Below are 14148 nucleotides of genomic sequence, written 5' to 3'. Positions count from 1 at the left end.
AGGGAGGCACACAACCCCTTTTTGATATGACAGGGGAGGGGCAGGCAAACACTGTGCTACATCACCTCTTCTCTACTAATTTTCCCCTCGGGACAATAGCTGGACTTGAGCAGAAGCAGAGGGAGAGAAGGTGAGATTTGTCATCTCTGCTGCCAGGCAGCACCGGATTCCATCTCGCTCAACTGCCTCTTACACAAGGAATGCTCCTCCGGGTGCCCAAATCCTGCCCAAACCCAGGCACTGAGTGTGTGTTTCCAAACACACACTGTTTATATCTGCATGTCCAACACCTGCACACAGGGGTGAGGAGAGAGATTTAAAGGAAAAGTATGTCTGTCTTCATATACTGCATGTTCCCTTGCTCTTCCCATTTCATTCTGCTTTATCTATCAAAAATATATTAACCCGAAAGCCTATTTCCATCAAAGTCTCTATTCCATGAACATTTAAAGATAAAGCTTATCTTATAACTGGTGCATTAACAACAGAAATGTAAAGGGCTGCTGTCAATCATCTCCTGTGCTCTTGTGTGTACTTTTTGAATGGTTCTTACCGGGACAGTTGCATCGGCTGCAGCAGAGATGCTGCGATAAGGCTTGAAAATGTTCTAGATTACTCATGGAAAATGGTGATTATTTTCTACAGCCACCTCCTGGGACAGAACAAACTCCATGAGAGACCTGAACTCCACGCCTCTGGGGCAATCAGAATATCCACCTTAATCTTACAGCAATGTGTTTGCCTTCTCTTTTTTGTTTAAAAGCATTTTCTTTTGCTTTCTAATTAGAAGTTTTAATTCTGCAATGAGTGTCACTAAAAGCCTGAGCCAACAATAACACAGCTCCTTCCAAAGGCCCTCTGGAAAGCTTTATTTTTAAACGCCAGAACAAGACAGACTATCCAAGAGTGATAAATCTAAGGTTTTTGAAAAGAGCTGAGGAGAGCAGGAGGGCAAAGAGACAGCTAGGGATGAACAGCATGCACGATACAGCTCCTAGGAAAAACAAACCTCTGCTAACAGACAAAACAGTCAACTGCACGTGTACTTCTTCAGCAGAGATCTCATCGAGCCTTTTGCCACGTGAAAATGGTTCTTGCTTCTGAGGGCTGGAGCAGCCTCTGCTCTGGAGCCAGGCTGAAAGAGCTGGGCTGGGTCAGCCTGGACAAGAGAAGGCTCCTGAAGGGGAGACCTTAGAGCAGCTCCAGTGCCTAAAGGGGCTCCAGGAAACCTGGAGAGGGGCTTTGGACAAGGGCCTGTAGGGACAGGCCAAGGGGAATGGCTTTAACCTGCCAGAGGGGAGACAGAGATGAGCTCTTAGGCAGAAGCTCTTCCCTGTGAGGGTGCTGAGGCGCTGGCACAGGGTGCCCAGAGAAGCTGTGGCTGCCCCATCCCTGGCAGTGTTCAAGGGCAGGTTGGACACAGGGGCTTGGAGCAAGCTGCTCTAGTGGAAGGTGTCCCTGCCCGTGGCAGGGGTTGGAGCTGGAGGAGCTTTAAGGTCCCTTCAACCCAAACCAATCTGGGATTCCGGGATTCTATGTAGGAGAAAGCATGGACCTCAAAGGCCTTTGCCACAAGTTCCATCTCTTGAGCAATATGGGAGAGCACATACCCTCTTGTCAAATGGAGTCCTCTTCTGGAAACACAGCTGTGGGATGCTCTATCACATCCCTCTACTAAGATATGGCTGCACAATCTGGCATGGATTCCTGGAATCACTCAGACTGGAGATGGTGGGAGACAATCGAGCAGGCAGAGCAGGTTGTTCAGGCTTTCATTCGGTTGGGCCTTGAAATATTTGCAAGAACAGAGACTCCAGCATTTCACATCACAGCCTGGCCCTACCTACCCAGCCTTCTAGACCGAGAAGCTGTGCTTTCCCTCAAGTGTATTGAGGGGGAGAGACCAGGTTAAATTAAACCGTGTTTAATCATTTAATGGGTCACTGCTGGAAAGAAAAAAGCCTTTAAGTAATATCCCTGAAGTACTGTTTGTTACATCACATAAACCTGCATGCAAGTAAACCTGTCTACAGCAGGAATCAAGTCACAGCCAGCAGTGGGAAGCAGAACTGAAACCACATTATATCTTCTGGATGGTGGGAAAACACAACAATGAACCGTGGGTCCTAAAAGGCTCCAGCACGGGGACACAACATTTCACCCAGCAAAACAAATCACATGTTTATGCCTGTTAGGTGTATATTTTTCAATCAAGTCCATGTGCCCAGATCATGACAGGATGTTTGAGCTTTGCACATCAGGCCCTTTACCCACTGTTTATATGAATGTCATTCACTATCAGGCCTCAGAGGAAGATAAACAGATGGAGGAGAGATGGGGACGTATCAGAGTTTTGCACTGCTTCCGCCTCCAACTCTGCTCTTGGTGCTGTAAGAAACAAAACCTCCTGACCAGAAGAATGTCAGAAAAAACAAGGGAAGAGGGGAAAAAGAATCAGTCACAAATGGAGAGCAGAGAACAGCGCAAACTAAAGGCATTTACTAGTGTTAGAGATGGGCGCTCCGGAGACCGTCAGACACCCAAGGCAATTCCTCTCAAGTCTGAAGATGACAGACATGAGGTAGCCAAAATGAAGACCAAAAAGACACATGATCCACTTACCTGGCAGAAAACACTGCTCATGCACAGGGGACTGCAACACTGCCAAATCCTTGCTGGTGTCCAGATCACTGGGCTGCTTTCCTCACTCCAACATCTCAGAAGCCACAAAGCCAAGCAGTAACCTTGGACCTACACGCGGTGCATGGAGAAGGGCTTAAAAAGCTAATCATAATTTAACCAAAAGTTCCTGTGTAGTTTTGCTGTCCCCGTTCCTACCACCCTTATCACCACAAACCTTCAGAGCAATTCAAGAACCACCTGCAAGAAGAACTTAAGCATCCACTGCTACCTCAGGCCAGCTATAGCCCGGGGGGGGGGGGTCTGCCATCTGCAAGACTTCTGCATCAAGGGACAGACACCAGTAAAGCACATTCACAGTTGCCTTTAGCAAGATCTTTTACTGCTTCAGGGAACAGGCAACTGCTCAGATTATTCTTTGCTACAGCCCAACACCACGGTCAAACTGACATAAAACACGGGCACAAGCTCTAAGCCAAAAGCAGAGCCATCCTTGCCCTGTTTTGGCAGTAGGTTTTCCTGAGGTGTCACACACCGTTACAACCAAAAGCCAACAGCCAAATGCATTCAGTGCTCCATGCTCATGTGCTGTCTTCCCCAGATGTTTTCCCTTCCTCCTCCTCAGGGATGCCAGAGCTTACTGTGTATGTGAGGAGAGGTTTAGAGACTACTGTATAGGCATCAGAGTATGTCCTACAAATAAGAGGTTAAATCTCTGTATTTTAGGGGAAAATGCTCTAATTCTGCTGGCAATCACAAAGGTCCCTCATGCAGCCACACTGCATAGTGACCTGGATTGGGCCCTCAGCTGGGGGCACCAGCTACCACGAAGGAGAAACATGACTGCTACTGCTGAACCCAGGACACCATCACACTCAAATTCGCCTTAAAACTCACTTTGGCAGCTCTAAGAGTTAGGTTTAAGGCTATTACATCCCACTCATTGAATGCCACCTTTACCTTCAAAAGGTGATTAGAACAATGGTTCAACCTGTGTACCCAACACAGGGTGGAAAGCTAAGAGCAAAACGATATTTGCAGTGTTCATTTCTACATTGAAGCTTTTAGAGCACAAACTATCTCGATTGATACCAAAATGCCACTCACACTGACTAGAGATTAACGAACAAAAGGCAGCTGGTTCAAGGGACTCTCCTTTTACACACTTGGTAACACTGATTGCAATAACAAGTAAAAGGATAGCAGGATTATGCACAACCGCCCCCATCATCACCCCCCCAGCTCCAGTGTTGGTATCAAGTAGCTCACACACACACAGACTCCAAAAGAAAACGGCAAGTAACAAACCAGCAGCATTTAGTAACAAAACAGCCTATGAGAAACATCCGTACTTTGGTATGACTTAGTGGTTGTACCAGAGGGCTCTGCTGATGAGAACACAGGGATGGAGGAGCAGCAAGGATGGGATACAGGTCTGTTCTGGATAGAAGAACTGATGAACTTACCATTCAAATACCTGCAAACTCAGAGTGGAAAGGCCACTTTGTTTGCCTTCGGAGTGGGATCATGAATTCAGACTATGATATCATCAAAGCCCAGCACACTGTGACACACTGCCCCTTGGCTGAAGCACTGTCTGTTTTAAAAAGACAAAACCATCCAATTTATGTATTTTCACATGACCCATGTTTGAGGTGCAATGTAAAACTGCTGCACCGTGGGGACCAAGGCACACATAGCCCTGCTCTGTGAGCAGCCAGAGCATCACAGCATCCTTTGAGCGTCCACTGCTAGGTGACTGCAGAGGTTTGAGCCTCCTTGGGGTGTGTCAGAGGGTATTTTATGGCATTAATCGATGGGCATCGCTGAAAGGGGGAGCACTATAATAGGTTATTGTGTCCCCATCATCTTCCACAGTGGTAACTTACCCATGCAGCCCCCCAGGCTTTGGAATGCAGACTTTCAGATGCTCACACCTCAGTCTCTATCTGGGGCCTACACCAGCACCACATATTACTCCAAATTCCTAGCAGCACCCCCAGATGAGCCCCAACACTCAATGTGTGACACTCAGCATATTTCCCACATGGCCCTTGAAAGGCAACCCTGCATCCCCTACTCCTCCATGCTATAACAGCTGCAGGGGATGAGCACCGAGCCCTACTTTTTGTTTCAGAGCCTCCTCATTTCCCCTGGTGAACTGAGTGGGGGCAGCTCCAGCCCGTCAGTCTGTCTGTCTGTCTGCAGAACAGGCTGGCTCTGTTTGCCCCATGCCCCAGCAAACAGAGGTTGGCCACTTCCAATGGAGCACTCAGGTTTCCGCCGATGCCAGGCGCAGATAGAGCGGCCCAGCAGCAAACAACTGCAGGTCCCCAGGGGCCGCTCAGATTCTCCTCTTATTTGTTAGTTTACCTGTAAAATACACAGTGGGGCTAATTCCCACTTGCGTGGTTGCAAAGGTAGGATTCCCCCCGCTCCCGAGTTAGTAGGCAGGGGGAAAATGACAAGTGCAGCAAGGCTAGAGGAGGAAGAGAGCATTTCCCATGGCTCAGGCAAGAGTGAACGCTTTCTGCTGAGGATTGCTCCCCTAACACCCTGCACAGAGGTGAAGCTGAGCAGTGTTTTATAATAACTAAGACCCATTCGTTACACACAAAGGTGCAGAAGGCGTCCTAACATCTGCATGTTCAGGTGGGCTTAAAACCAAGAGCTCCTCACGACATCAGCTCTTGAATTTATTACAGGCTTACTGCAAGGCCAAGAAAGGAGAATGAATTATTAGCAAATGTCTTATCTGATTTTTAAATATTAACAAAAACATGTTAATCACAACCGAGAGCATTGTGTTACTGAAACGGACCAGAATACGCACCTGCAATGCAAACCCTCGCTTACTTCAGATGTGAAAATGAGCCTGGACATCTGCTCATTCTTGTCTCCAAACTGTTGTTCAACACTGTGATTTAGACATGAGCCATGAGAGAGACAAGCGGCAGCACTCAAACTGGACCCAGCCTGGGTTCGGATGTGTGGTACTGCATGTTTGACCACAGCTCTGATTCAGGGCTGTGACCGCAGCACACCTGAATGAGAAAGCCAAGGCTGTGAAGACAGTCTTGCAGGTCAAGATGAAGATGCACCTACAGAACCAGGAAACTTGCATGTCACCTGCCTGCAGCACATTTAACTCGGAGCAGCCCACAATGCCAGCATCTTCTCACACGCTGAAATAATCTGACTTCTCTTTGAGAAAAGGATTCTAGTAAAAACCAGGAACAAACACGCTCTGTGGACAATGGGCTCCACACAGCCCAGTTCTGCAGCTGAACCCAAATGAAAGCACAGCCAAACCATCTGAAAATTCACCCAAAATATACATGTAAATGGCTTGATTTAGACAAACAGTCCTCAAGTTTTCCACAGGACATTCACATGAAAAGCTAGGGAAAAATCATCTCCAGAAACCTATCATAGGCTGTGCCTGGCACTGTTGGGAAAGCATTCCGAGAACAGTGATCAATGGTGAGCATTAAACACGGCTCACAGAGCTGTCCTTGAGCTCATTCTAGTCAATGTTTTCATTAATGATCTGGAGGAGTGGGGAGATGTGGTGGGGATGAGGAAGGCTGGGGGAAAGGACTGGAATTTAAGTGATCCTGGCCAAGCAGGGAAGTAGTCTGAAAAAACAGGGAGCTGTTTAAGAGGGGATGTGGAACTGTGTAAGTATAGAATAGAAAATGAGAGCCCATAACAGACCTAGAGAGGGGCACTGTGATACTGAGCTCACACATTAAACTTGAGGCAATAAACTCTTGATTCTGCAAAACCTGCTGATGGGGAAGCATGAACAGGATGGGCTGAGACACCCCCCCCGAGCTAACATCCTGCTTTGTTCAGTCAGTACTTGTGAGGCCTTGGCTGGACAATGGCCTAGTTGAGAGAAACATGCTTAAGGAAAGACATGGACCATTTAGAGAAGCTCAGGAAGACAGAAACAACTCCAGGTCCAGAAACACAGCCTCAGGAGAACAGACAGTACAAACCAAGGACACTTAGTCCAGAGGAAAGAAGACAGCGTGGCTGTGATCAGTCTGCAAGCACATAAGAGTGCTGCAAGGAGAAAAGGAATAGTCTGCTCTCTGCACCACAGTGGACAGGGATAACAAATACAATAGGCTTATACTGCAACATGAGAGATTCCAGATAGTGGGAAGAACAAACCTCTTCCCTCTCCCTCGCAAACAACCCTAATGATAGTGAAGTTCTGTGACAGCTACTGACAAAATCCCTCAAACCCAGTTAGCTGGACACTGGAAAGAACAAACATTCATAAAGCATCAGCTTACCAAAGGTCTTCTGCAAGAAAAAAGGCAAAGAAAAGAAAGGACAGAAGCAAAATAAGGGTCTGGACTTACCTGAATGGAAGACTGAAAGAATGCCAGAAACCTCCATGCTAGCCTCAGTTTTGCTTAACTTAAATGACCTCCCAGAAAGGGAAGAGCTGTAACTGGGAGAGATTTGCAAGCAGCCCAAATTTAGCTGGAAGGAAGATGAGGAGGAACTTCAGTACCACCAAAGTTGGGATTGAGTATTGACAACTGAAAGGTAACCACAAAGAACAGACACATTGAACTACACTGATACATCGACAGGAGCTTCCAAGATAAAAGATGAGGGCATCGCTGTGAACAGCTCCATAGAACAGGGACCCTGCACAGCAGGACTCTGGGAATAGATGCCCAAGAAGAGAGATATATGACTGAAATTATTAAACTGCTACTGATCAATCTGCATTTTGGAGAGCACATTGATTCAATAAACCCGTCAGAAGCGCGGATAGTTTTCTATCTAACAGGGGTTGCAAAGATTTGCAATTCCCAAGACAGATGACATTGATAAAGGTAAACAAACTAACAGCAAGAAGAAGGGAAATCATGACTTCTGTTCCAACAGAACATGACATCAACTGGAGAGAGCAAATTAAAACTGCAGTCTCATAATTAGCTTGTGGGTTAGAGTGCCACAGGATAGGCTGGAAAATGCATTTCAGCAGTTTCTGAAGTGATTGGGTATTCATGTGGATAACAGAAAAACCCACACTGACACGAGGCGGAACAAAAACACAAATCTTCAGGCTCAAAGGACACAAGATACCCACCAAGTGTGAAGACTCTAGGGAAACAGTTCCCTTACAAGTAGGTTATTCCATAATTATCCATGGAAAAAGGTTTTGTACTTTCCAAGAGCGTGATGCTGGAAACGTTAAACGTTCGTGTTTTAGAATCCATCCCTATCTTCCCACGAATCTGCTTTAAAGCAGGAGAGAAGAAAAATGAGGTAAGGGAACTTGAGGAACTCAAAACACATCAGCCCGCAAGGCTCCCTCACACCCAGCGACGTGCTACGCATGCTGTGCTACAGTCAACCAACAGCACCAGACCAGAGGTGGAGAAAACTCTTCAGGCAGGCCACTTCCACAGGCAGGACTGAAACCTGGAGCTGCACAAGTGCCAGCATAGTCACTGATCTGCAAAGACAGGGAATGCTCCCTGCACTGGCAGCATCACAACTGGGGTGAGCAGGTGAAGGGGCACTGCTGATCCACCCCGCAGTGAAATAGTCTAACAATTCACCTCTCTGCCATTCAGGTTCGAGACTTTTCACCTTATGCATGATGAGTGCATTTGCAGATCTCACCTGAACTCAGGCCCCTTGGAACAGGAACAGACAAGGTCTGATCAGGAAGATGAAGGCTACCTCCAACATTTTGTGATGATCCGACTCGAGCAGCCGTATGCACCTGCAGGCAGAGGGGTGTGAGCTAATCCCTGCTGTGCTACAGCCCTACAGACAGCTGATCCTTCTGCAATTCCGAACTGCCACTCAAAGCTTTAGCATCTTAATACACAGCATGCTCTAATTAAAATTTCTAATTAAGGGGGGAAAAGAACCCCACAATAACCAGCAAAAATGGCTCTGAAAAATTAGCAAATCTTACGTACGAACCGAAGGTGGGTTTTGTTGCTCCTTCCTAGATCATATTAATGGGTTTTTTAAGGAAATAATTCTGGACAAAGTTACCAGGGGTCCACGTGTGCCTATTTTAGTAGTGGGAGACAAATAACATGTCCCAGATGAGCCTCCTTTGTTAGGGTGCATGGCACACAACAGACAATCCATCTTCTCATCCACCTTCGGAAGAGAGTGCAAATCAGAAAGGACTAAGGAACAAATAGACAAAGTCTGTCTGCATTGCCTCAGTGAAGAAGAAGTCTGAGATAGCTTCATCTTTAGTTCTGCCCCAGGAAAGAAAGGAAGAGCTCTGAGGAGTCTGGACTAACTGCCCTCCAGCCTAGACCCAGAAGTGGCCTTCACATGGTGGGCAGATGAGATGGTACCTCCTGCTGTTCAGCATCCCACATCTGAAGACTCAGCTCTACACCTGCAAGATCCCACCTGTGACAGCAGACAGCTCACTGAACTCCTCTTTTCAGGTCTATGCCCATCAAATGGCCATGGATTTACTGCAGCAAACATACCGGTCAGAGGGAATTACACATAATGTTTCTGAAAGACAACATACAGCAAGGGCAAAGATTGCCAACTACTTTCAGAACTTGGAGCTGATCCATCAAGATGCTTTGCAGAGAGCTTTTCTCAATGCTCAACCTGCCACAACTCAACTTTAAAAGAAACTGTTGTATTAAAAAACCTGTGATGCTTCAATCATTCGTGTACCTGTTATAACATCAGATTTAAATTGCTAAATAAATGTGGACTCGGACACTACTGTTACAGCACTTCTGGGCCTCTACAAACACATTTCAGCCTAAATCCATCTCTTAGAATTGGCAGTTACAACTCAGGAAAGAGAATTTGGAAGAGTCTCTTGATTCTCTACAATCCTTGGCTCTGTGTGTGGTGACAACCAAGATATCAATCACCGGAAAGGATATTGTTGGCAAGGCAGAACATTCCTTTTTACAATATAAAAATGGGTACTTCAGATGTTCTGCAGTAACAAGAAAGGATGGGAAGTTACAGTATACATAGAAGCAACAAAAACATCTCAGATGCCTAATTTTTGGGATGGAGTAATTTTGGTTATCTCCAAGTCCTGGAGAGTAAGCAAGCAACTTTTCTTTCTTCCAATAAGTATCTCTATATACCCCACTTCCATTTCTAATGGCCTCCATAGACAGTATGATCCAAATTCTGTTGCAATCACATATACATTAACGGAGGGGGGCACCAATGCAGGTAAGTGTTTCAGCAACTTGACAGTGTCTAGAAAAGCTTCTGAACGACCTCAATCTTTCCAAGTATTAAAGGAATATTCTCACAGAGGGTACAGAGCTCCAATCAGCTTTGGTTGAAGTAAAGCTTAAGAAGCAAAACTAGATGGTAGATTGCTTACGTTAGCAAAAAAGAAGTTTAGGCAAAACCACTGTGTGGGGTCCAAGTTTCAGCTTGTCCTTATGGAATGCTGTTTTGGGAATGAATTCACCATGAGGGCACAGATTACTCCTGTCAGACTGACGTTACAGGCCCTAAACTATCAGTTTTCATAGAGAATAGTATAAAAGACATGGTTCCTACACGTCTGAATGAGAGCCACATACAGCCTAATAAATGCAATTCTGCAGTCCAAGAAGGATGGAGTCTCTCTGATTGACATGAATGGGGCCCTTGAGAAATCTAAGAATGATCAACCAAAACACAAAAAGGCTGCATGGCTTCCAATCAAAGGAGAAGAAACTGATCTAAACAGAGCCTTCTAGAGCTAATGAACAGCCTAGACTTCTTAAAGAATCAGAAGCAATCGGTTTAACCAAAATGCCAACACAATGACACTAAGCAAGCACCTCGGTCACTGCCAGGTTGTTAGCTTAGCAGCCCTTGATCCATACCTCATATTGCTGTTTGGTTAAGAAGCATGAACTACAGCAGGCATGAATGGCAAGGATTCAACAGAGAGACAGCTGGATGCTTAAGAATGAGCCTTGTAGGGCTGAGATTTACCAAGGATATTGCAGGGTTCTTCTGATTCTGTCTGATGAGTTCCTTCCACAGCTGATCCAAAAAGAAAAGAGTTAGGTGGGATTACCCTCTCCTGTTGTTTGTTAGGAAAAGCATACAAATGCACACCAGAGGCTTTGAGACAAAGAGGTCCCTTGAAGCATTCACCTTTGACAAGGAACAGTGGCATTGGAGGAGGGGGGAACACGGCAGGAGCCTTACAGACTGGTTGTATCATCTCTGAAAAGCACTCCTGTCAGACACACATATAAAGAAGTGCAATACTTCCTGAGGAATGGAAACCCCATTCTATCCCAAATTGTAAGTCCAGGAACGACTGGAACTAAACCCAGTGCTGCACGCTCACCAGCAAAAGCGGGACAAGTCTCCATCTTCTGGTATGGGCAACAGGAAATAAGCAGATGCTATCCCTTCTCCTGTTATAAATTGTCTACAGTGGAGCTACAGCTGCATCAGATAACTTTTTAAACTTAGTTTTTGTACAGAACAGCAGGGGAATTTGTGGGGAACCCAAAGACTACTCCCTTCCTCCAATCTTCCTTAAACACAACCTCCCCAAATCCTTGAATTCCTTCTGGATGCCAATCATCCAGCAAGACTGCAATCATCCTGTTCTTCCCCTCCTCCCAGGCCTGGCAGGTTAGCTCCCTGTGCTAGTCTCTACCTTAAAATGACTATTTATATCCTCAGTAAGTTTGTTTGGAACTCGTGTGTTTGTAAATAAAGAGCTTTCCAGGTCACTGTGGATGTTAAGCTAAAAGGAAAACACACAAAGAGCTTTTGAAACCTTCTAATAAGGCAGCATCTCTCTGCTGCCTTTCATCCTGCATTTCACAAGATCCCAGAGCACCCTGCAGATGCAAACACAGAGCTGCTCTCCCAGTCCTGGGGTGGAACGTGGCCGCTCAGGACACAGCGCATCCCTCCAGCTCTTCATCCTGCTGGGCTCTCACCTCTGCTCTGCCACCCCGTGGCTGTTCAGCTGCAGAGCTCCAGCGAGCAGAAGTGCCTCCTGCCCAGAAAGAGGTTTCCTGTACACACCAAGAACTCTCCAGCGTGGATGGATCGTTTTCCCAGAGTCAGGTACTTGCAACCAGTTAACACAATTGGTAGGATTTAAGGACAAGAGCGGTTTTCAACTGAGACACACCAAGAAAGAACACAGGTACTTCAGGGTCTGGTCAACAAGTCGGAGTTAACTGCGCTGCCGAGGCCATTAAATACATTTAAAGTGTTTAACAGAAACAACCTTTGAGAGAAGGGCTGCAGGCTGGACGTAAGCTCTTCCTTCAGGATGCCAGAGCAGAGCTGGGATTCAGGCAGGGAGATGTCGGGTTTGATTCCAAGTGAAGGATGCCACCTACTGAACCCTGCTACGGCACCGCACGCTTCCATCCTCATTGCTCCAGCCCCCAGGCAGGAGCACAAGCCCGCCCGCAGCCCCCAAATAAATTCCAAGGAGAAGCAGAAAACAGGCTTGTAAAAACAAAGCTTTCCTCGCTCGAGCCCTCCCCACAACCCGAAGATGTGTTATTCACCAAACATCTGCACAGCCACAATTATTCCTAGCTTTGCAATGCTGACAACCTTAGTATTAAAAAGCCTCTTTACATCTTTATTCCATTCTGGATTCATTATAGCACAGCCTGACAATATACACTAGCACAGTGCATTCTGCAGCGCTTAACCCCTGTTCCCAGTTGCTGTTCCTAACTCCTAGCTTAATGACACAGAGTCAGTAGATCACAATATGACCCTGTTAATATTTTTTTAATGCCATTTTTACAAATTACAGCATAATGCACTGATTACGAGGATGAAAGGAAAAGTCTCCACGTCTGTCTGGAAACCAACTAAAAGAATGTCTGAACATCTGTTCATCCTACAAATGTCTTTAAAAGCTTTGATTTTCCCATAATCATTTTGTTCCACCATTTCACCCTTTTTCAAATGTGTATCCAACAGCCTCAGGACAGCAGCCAGAGATCTGCAGGAATAGCACATTATAATCAAAGTTCCTGGGCATGTTTAAGTTCTCCTTTTGGAATTAAAAATGGGGGAAAATACAAAACCAAACCCCAGTCTTCAACAGCTACTTCTGCAGCTGCCTGACCTACACAAACCTCTGACGGGGAACAAAATGAAAGGATGGGGCTCTACGTGGAGGATGACAACGCACAAGGACAGGGCATGGCAGCAGTGAGGGGACTCGCATGAGGCTCCCTCCCTTGAGTTACCCCAAGCAAACAAACCCACCCTGGCACCCTCAGTTCTACAAGAGCCTTAAGCCAAGCAAGGGCTGCGAAACTAAGTTTTCAGAACTGATGAGTCTTCAAACAGATCAAGCTCCAGAACTGAACCTGCTATGGGCAATGCAGAGAGTAGAGGGGAGAAACCAGACAGTGCTTTGTAAATACACATGCCAGCAGTTATGCTGACAGCCTCCTCTCCACAACTGGGCAAAAATGCCTTAGAAATAAGAAAGACAAAAACCTGTAAACGCAAAGCCAGCAACTCCAAAGCCAGCCCTATCTGACACCAGGACACCTCTTCCGACGACTGCCCCTTCCTTTCCAGAACTCCAACCAGAGGGGGCAGAACGTAGTGACCCATTAAAATGGGACATTAGAATTACACAGATAAAAATGTAAATTCCTTAATTATTCGCTTTTGAGGTTTTTCTTTCCTTCAATGAGAAGTCTCTTTACACCATTAATTCTTAGACTAACCTGGGATGGCAATAACAGCATTCCTCCTATGTCACCTGCTTCTCTAGCTTCCATCACTGCAGCATCTTGAGCAGAGGTAACAGTATAGGGCACAGGACTTGATATAGATGTAGAAGACAGATAACATAATAAATATCCTTTACAAAGACTGCCTATGGGGGTCTCTGGGGAGAGGAGAGAAATGGGGAAGGAGAGGTGGTGGGGGGGCAAGATGCTTTTTGTCATTACAGAAGGATGCATTTTCCAGCAAAGCTGGCAGCACAAGTCACGTTAAGCCATAACTGAAGTTGCCTGCCTAATTCCTCTGGGATCACATGGAAAGCATACCCCATAATCTTAAGGGATGTGCTAAAGCTTTGCTGGGACTCACTCAGCAGAAACTGTTTGGGATTATTCCACAAAGCACTAATTCTGTTCTGATTTAAAGGGGCACCATCAAACTAGTTTAGATATCAGACCTACACTGCCTCACAGTCATCCAGCTGCAAATACCCTCTCAGTAGCTGGTATTTTTGCCATTTGTATCCACTTGGGTTACCTGGAAATTAAAAGGAGAAGAAAGACTAAAAAAACCATGATAACATGATGGACTTAGGCCCATCAACAGATATACGGTAACACCGAGTATTACTAATAGTGTAATAGTATGATTCATGAGTGTAGCAATCTATTACAGTTACTTACTTCCATGTGCAACTAGCATGCTTACATTATACGTGGGGTCCTCCTCCTCCCATGGCTGATCTCAGCAAATGGGTCACTGGCTGCTATTTAACAG

Source organism: Pezoporus wallicus, unplaced genomic scaffold (assembly GCF_028554395.1).
Source record: "Pezoporus wallicus isolate ANWC-B61680 ecotype Strahan unplaced genomic scaffold, APGP_CSIRO_Pwel_v1 contig_8542, whole genome shotgun sequence".
Classification (NCBI taxonomy): domain Eukaryota; kingdom Metazoa; phylum Chordata; class Aves; order Psittaciformes; family Psittacidae; genus Pezoporus; species Pezoporus wallicus.
Note: the sequence above shows the minus strand (reverse complement) of the source record.